Here is a 7592-nt window from a genome sequence, read left to right as displayed (position 1 = left end):
CAGGGCTGTGAGCTCTGTGGTGTCTTCCCCGCCATGGTAGACTGACTATGCGCTCTCAAACTATGAGCCAAAACAAATTCTCTCTGAAGTTTTTTCATGTCAAGTATTTGGTCACAGGGATCAGAAAGTTAATTAATACCATCAGGAACCACTTTTTTAAGCTGAAAATACAATCATGCTATCTGCTGACACTATTAAAATCATTAGAAAGGGAGCTGGAGAGATGATGGCTCAGTGGTTACAAGCACTGGCTGTTCTTGCAGACGACCTGGGTTCAGGTCTCAGCACCCACATGGCAGCTGACAACTGTCTATAACTCCAGTTCCAGAGGACCTGACTCCCTCTTACTGTCTCTTCCAGTACTGCATGCATGTGGTACACATACATGCAAGCAAAACACTCATACACATTAAACAAAAAAATAAATCTTTTGCTTGTTTTCAATCAGCAATAATCATTCCTCAGATAAATCTCATTGGTTCTGATACTATCACTGCACAAAGCTAAAAAAATAACCTTTTTTAAGTCACTACAAAGAATGGCAGGGCTGCAGCTGACTGCTGGTACTCAGAAAGGATGTGTCTGCACCGTAATCTCCAGAGGCTAAAACACAACTCCATTTGGGAAGGGAGTCCTTGAAAACTTACAGACCTTGAGTCGAGCTCATCCTGGATTATCCAGGTGACTCCACATCCAGTGGTAGGACAAGAGACACAGAGCAGTGACAGAACCATGGGGGCCTGGGGAAATGGCTCAGCAGCTAAGAGCACGGGGTGCTCTGCCAGGGGATGCAGGTTCAATTCCCAGCACCCTTGTGGCAGCTAACATCCATCCTTAACTCCAGTTCCAGGGGATCTGATGCCTTCTTCTGACCTCCATGGGCACCAGGCATGTACATGGTGCATTTAACATACATGCAGACAAAACACTCATCTATGTAAAATAAAAATAAATAGAATCTTTTTTTAAAAAGAAAAAATGAGAATGGGTGTGAGATGGAAGCATCAGATGGCAGACTCAGGAAGTCAGACAGAAAGTCAGACAGAAAGTCAGACAGGGATTCAGAGGCCAAACTTACTCCTTTTTTACATTTAGTGTGTGCGTGTGTACACAGAAGGTCACATTACAACTGTGGGAGTCTGCTCGCCACCACGTGGGCTCTGGGGGATCAAAATCAGGTCATCTGGCTTGACAGTAGGTGCCTTTACACATTGAGCCATATCACTGGCCCCAAACTTGCTCTTTTAAAACAGCTAGCTCTCTATCTCTAGGATAGAGAGATGGTTCAGTGGTTAAGAGCATTGGCTGCACTTGCCGAGGACCCAGGTTCGATTCCCAGTACCCACATGACAGCTACTAGCCACCCATAAATCCAGTCCAGGGGATCTGACACCCTCTTCTGGCCTCTTCATAGCACTGCATACATGTGGTGCACTTACAAACATGCCAGTAAAACACTCATACATATATTAAAAAACAAAACTAGCTCGCCGCCATTCCTCCAACAGACTGGCATTGGTTCCTTCTGAGAGCATTGCCTCCTCCCCTCCTGCCTCCGACCTCACACTTCCCACTGTGTCTCACACCCTAACAGTTCCACCAGGTCTTCTTAATACCATCACATTGGGGACCATGCATCCAGCACACGAATCCTCTGGGTACAAACTACACCTGAGAGACAGCGTGCTCTGAAGGCTGGCTGTGATAAGAACAGGTGGGAACCAGCCACCGGCTAAACTCAGGAACACAAAGGAAACCAAGCCTTGGGGGAAGAGATTGACAGCTCAACACGGCTATCCGTCGGCTTGCCTTCCTTTAACTTACGTCTGCTGCAACAAACTACCACAAACTACGTGACTTGAAGCAATAGAAATTAATTTTCTCATGGTTTTGCAGATTAGAAGTCTAATAAGAGACTGTCAGGGAGCCTCCAGTCAGTCACTGCCTCCCAGTCCTGGAGTTACAGATCTGTCCCACCATGATTATGCGCAGCTTTTCACACGGGTGCTGGGGATTCAAGCTCAAGCCTTCATGCTTCCTCAGCAAGCACTTTTCCCACTGAGTCATCTCCCCAGCCTCATCTGCTTCCTCATACACATTCTTGTGCTACCCTAACTAAGCACAGGCCACATCAGAATAAAGACAAGCCTGCACCATACAAGACAGAACTGATGGGGACTCCTACACATAACCTGTCAAAGCCAGGCTGTGTAGGGTTTTCAATGAGGGGCAGTAGTGCCCCCTGGAGGACATGGAGGTGTCGGTCACATTTGGAGCAGTCTTTCTGCCTGGAAACTTGGCAGGTCTAGCCAGGGATACTGAACAGCCTGAAGTGAACAGGACAGAGGGACAAAGTGAGGAACTGTTTGTTCTAGAAAGCTGATAACATCCTCTCTGGACCCTGTCAACTTCGGGAGGCCGGGGGAGCAGCCCGATGTCTCTACGGGTGCGGGCTCTGGGGGACTAGCTCCACAATTACTTGTTAGAGGAAAGAACGCACAATGAACATGGAATTCTACAGTACTGGTTCAGAGAACACAAGTGCCTGCTGTGTGTGCGCGCGCGCGCGCACACACACACAGTGTGAACCAGGGTGTTAATTCCTTAGTAAGAAGCCAGCTGGGAATCTGAAGGGAAAGGTACCTACCTCGTGAGGCAAGAAGGAGGAATTCTGTTTAGATGGAGGGAAGATATTTTGCTCTCTCTTCCTAGGAAGCTATTGATTGCTGTCTCGTTTAGAATATGCCAGGGTTGAAGAGAGACAGGCACAGTTAGAAAAGGCAAAAGCCCAGACACCACAAGGCAACCCAAATCTGCATGTGAACCCTCTCCACTGCAGGCGACCACCACTAAACACAGCAGAGTTTTCCAGAGCAGTTAGTGACAAAGGTAAGAGGAAAGGAAGAGAGAGAAAGAGAGAGAGAAAGGAGGGGACAGGGACAAAGAGACAGTGATGGAGACAGAAAGACAGAGAGAGGGAAGAGAGAGAGAGAGAGAGAGAGAGAGAGAGAGAGAGAGATCATCTTATGGAACCAGAAGGCAAGTAAGAGCTACGCTGTCGCAGCACGCTGTGCTCACACTGCCTGGCCACACTGTAGCTTATGGCTGAGTGACTTTAGATGGGCGGTCAAGCTTCTGTAGGCTTCAGTTTCCTCATGGAAATAATGGAGATAATGAGGGGGCTGGAGAGATGGCTCAGCGATTAAGAGCACTGGCTGCTCTTGCAGAGGACTCGGGTTCGATTCCCAGCACCCACATGGCAATGAACAACTGTCTGTAACTCCAGTCCTAGGGGATCCCACACCCGCTTTTGATCTCCATGGGCATTGGACGACACGGGTACACTCACCCGCATATGTATATGTGTTTATTGCCTGCATGTAGGTGAGTGCACCCGTGTCATGCAATGCCCAAGGAGGTGAGAAGAAGCTGTTGGATCCCCTGGGACTGGAGTTACAGGCAGTTGTTAGACGCCATGTGGGTGCTGAGATTCAAACCCAGGTCCTCTGCAAGAGCAGCCAGTGCTCTTAATTGCTGAGCCATCTCTCCAGCCCCATAAAATATTTTTTTAAAAGATGGAGATAATGAAACTTCCCACAAGGGTAACAGGAAGATCAGATGATCTAAGTCAAGGAAAGTGATGCCCAATGCTGGGCACTTAGTAAACACCATCAGCAACATGATTTCTTTGAAAAGCAGCCACAGACAAATGGCCAGTCATCCAGTCATAAGGCTGCTGATCATCTTGGGGAATAATAGCACAGACCCTCTGCCAGATAGCCCAAGGACAGGAGCAGACAGAGAACATCATGTTCTTAAGAGACACAAATGAAGTAATTTCATTCTGCCTCTAAGTCATTTTGTTCCCTGGTTGAACAAAGCTATTGTGACTCATACTTTAAATTATCATTGTGTTTCTATATCCCTCTAGTGATAAACATTTCATTTTTAAACCTCTCTTCCCGCTGACTTCTCCCTCATGCAGACTTTACAGATTTCCCACCACCCTCCCCTTTCCCCTGACCTGTGCAAGCACTCTGCTTTCTCAAGGAGCCCACTGGTGTTGTAGTCCAATAATTCTGAACATCAACACTGATGAAAATGCTTGGCATCTGCTTTCTGTAGAAATGTGAAGTGCTTTGGGGACAATATTTACAGAACCCGTTTCCTCACCACTGCCCTCAGATCAGATGAAATAACAGGAATGCTTGGCACTCCAGATCAGAGCTACAAGCTGTTCTAGGGCTGTTGGGCTGATCCTTCAGATTTTCAAATTTATGAGTACTCAGCTTAAGAAATATCACTTATCAAACTGAGGGAATAAAGGCTCTCTCATCTCCTTTGGATACAATGTTGTTTGAGTTTTTCTGACTCATTCCTCAGGTCCCTTCCACACAGAGTGGGGGTTGGGGTGATATGGCGAATGATTCAACCATTAGTGAATGTGTGCTGTGAGAACAGGTGACCTTTCATAAACATCATCTGACATTAAACAAATCAACGTAATTCACAGTAGGACCAGGGTGGGGAGCAACTCTGATTCTCCTGGCTCATTCTCTCTCTCTCTCTCTCTCTCTCTCTCTCTCTCTCTCTCTCTCTCTCTCCTTCTCCATTTCCCTTCCTTCCCCTCTTCTCTCATCAAATTCAGGTCTCCATTCAGAGTGCTGAGAAAATTCCTTCTCTGTTGGACAGGCAGCAAGTCCCACAGGCAACAATAATTCACTATCAGTCCACCACTAAGAAGTGTTACAGATACAGCAGGCTACGAGCCTTCAGAGGAACCAGGATCCAATCAAATCCCTGGAACCTGTATGCACTAGAGAAAAAAAAAAAAAAGGATCTTTGCAGGTGTGTCCAATTCAGGAGATGCCCATGGGTTGTCTGGAGGGCCCTCAGTGCCAGCACAAGGGAGGCACTACTTGGAAGAAGCAGAGAGAGACCAAGCATGGACCATGAGGTCACATGACATGAAAGCTCTAGACGGATGTACCGCATGTACCGTAAGCCAAAGAGCGCAAGCAGCCATCAGAGGAGAGAAGACGCCAATGGCACGTTCTTCCCAGAGCCACCAGTGGAAAGCGGCCTGCTGACGTACAGTGATCTCAGCCCATTAAAATCCACCTCAGACTTGTGGCCATAAGAATCCAAAAATAAATTCCTGTTGTTTCAAGGCCAGCCACATTTGTGGAACTGTTAAGGTAGTCGGAGGAAACTAACACTGCACAAACAAATGGCAAATAACAGGTCAGGAATTGAGCAGTGATGGCTGGAGGGATAGCTCAGCTGTTAAAGGCTCAGACTAGCAGCCAAAAAAATCAAGAATCGAGGAAGGAAAAGCAATCAATCATCTGCTTTCCCTCTGTTCTCATTTTAAAGATTAGGGAAGTGAAAAGGAAGGAGGTAAAAGGTCAAAACAAATCTACACATAGCAGGTGACGGTGCTAGGAAAAGGTCTTTTGGGTCTCACAGCTCTTAGGAAGAGAAGGCTAGCCTTTGTCCCTTCTAAGCTTCCCAGAATATTTCCAGTAGATTCTGATTATCCAGTACAGCCACTAACTGCATCTGGTATTTAAATCTGAGTTAGTGAAAATCGAATGAAAAATCCAATCCCTCTTCTGCTCAGGCCACACGAGAGCTCAACACTCACACGTGACCTAGCAAGATAGAAAACCTACTATCTTGTACAGCACAGATATAGAAACACCACCATCACTGTAGGAAGTTCTAGGGAGCTGGGCCAGACCATGTAAGGCCTAGTGGACTTCTCCACAGAGCTATAAACTCTACATCTAGTTTGTTGATAATATATCTCCAAAGTCTATCACACTGGTCAGCATACCCAGGAAATCCAGGTGAAGAAGGCAGGGCCGAGGCCCCCGCAGTTTCTCCTTGCTAGGTAGGGCTCGCCGGCACTCTCTGAGGAATGGTGCAAGGCCTGCGTTCTTTTGCTTGGCTCAGGAGCAACACAGGAGGCTGAGAACAAGTCATAGGAACAGAACTCCTTTTTTTAGAAAAAGGTTTATTTATTTTTACTTTATGTATATGTTTTGCTCGCAGGTACCTCATGTGTGCAATGCCCTTGGAGGTCAGAAGAGGGCGTCAGATCCCCTGGAACTGGAGTTATGAACAGTTGCTAGCCACCATGTGGGTGCTGGGAATTGAACCTGGCTCCTCTACAAGAGCAGCCAGTGCCCTTAACTGCTGAGCCAGCTCCCCAGCTGCCAGAGCTTTTTTAAGATCCTCTGTAGACCCTACATGTACTTCAGGAGACTGCAGAGACCCCAGAGCAGCCTAGCTTTCACGACCAGTCAGTTCAGTCTCCCAGGATGTCCCCTGGAGATGCCAAGAAACCTACACACTCTCTAGAAAAGAGAACTATTTGTAAAGCCTTTTTAAAAATTACTTGTGTCAGCCAGGCATGGTGGCGCATGCCTTTAATCCCAGCACTCGGGAGGCAGAGGCAGGCGGATCTCTGTGAATTCAAGGCCAGCCTGGTCTACATAGTAAGTTCCACGACAGCTGGGGCTACAGGGAGACCCTGTCTGAAAAAGACCAAAAAAAAAAAAATAATTGTGTCATATGTATGTGTGATTCATGTGTTTAAGTGAGGTTGTGTGTGCATGCCACAATAAATACCGGGGGGTCAGAGGACAGCCTCGGGTCTCAGTCCTCCTGAGGCCTGCTGTCTTCCAGGAATTCTACCTCTGCACCCATCTCCTCAAAGTCAGGCACTGATGCTAAGCAAGTACCTTGCCTTTGCACGAGTGCAGGGATTTGAACTCAAGTTCCCATGCTGGCTAGGCAAATGCTTTTTCTCACTGAGCCATCTCCCACCCCTACATAGCCCTTTCAAGAATTAAAACTGTGGCCACAGCCTCCTCAGGGCTCAGCGGTTAAGAGCATTGCCTGCTCTTGCAGAGGACCTGGGTTGAGTTCCCAGCACCCAGATGGCGGCTAACAACCTTCAGTAACTCCAGTTCCAGAGGATCTGAAACCCTCTTTTGCCCTCTGTGGGCATTGTATGCATGGGGTGCACTTACACACATGCAGACAAAACACTCATACACATAAAATAAAAATCAACAAATAAAAATGTGTAATGCTCACTTTCGCCTGGCCTGTCAAGCTGTCATCTTTCCTCACCCGTGCAGTCACACCCCAGACCTTCTTGAGCACACAGCTGGGCCTTGCTCATTTGTGGAACCAGCTGCTATGTGGCGGTGCTGCCTCAAGCAATCAAAAGGTCCCTGTGTCTAGTTTTCACTCCTCACACTTCCCTGAGGGAAGACCAATCAAGTTCAAAGGGAAATGATACAAATACTTGGACGCACACTTCAGAGTAGCCAGCTGCAGAAACACAGGAAAACTGTGTAAACTCATTTCAGGAGTGATGCCTCGTCCCAGCCACGTCTCAGTTGAGATGGGACATAACGGCAGATGAAAGGTGCAGGCCTGTGTATGGCTGTGTGAGTCTGTGTCGCTCTCTTGTTCACACACACGCAGACACACACACACACACACACACACACCACCACCACCACCACCACCACCACACCACACCAGGCCTCCAGGTTCAGTATTCCAAGCAATTT

General features: G+C 47.5%; 1 non-coding gene across 1 annotated transcript; it reads right to left on the bottom strand.

The window, feature by feature from the left end:
• Nucleotides 1–368: 368 nt before the first annotated feature.
• Nucleotides 369–505, bottom strand: LOC115072108. Its single transcript, XR_003851167.1, has one exon. It is a non-coding gene; the product is annotated as a U4 spliceosomal RNA (small nuclear RNA).
• Between the last annotated feature and the right edge of the window lie 7087 nt (nt 506–7592).

Source organism: Nannospalax galili, unplaced genomic scaffold (genome assembly GCF_000622305.1).
Source record: "Nannospalax galili isolate Female #2095 unplaced genomic scaffold, S.galili_v1.0 scaffold1080, whole genome shotgun sequence".
NCBI lineage: Eukaryota > Metazoa > Chordata > Mammalia > Rodentia > Spalacidae > Nannospalax > Nannospalax galili.
The sequence above is the reverse complement of the archived record's forward strand: the minus strand, read 5'-3'. Positions and strand labels throughout refer to the sequence as shown.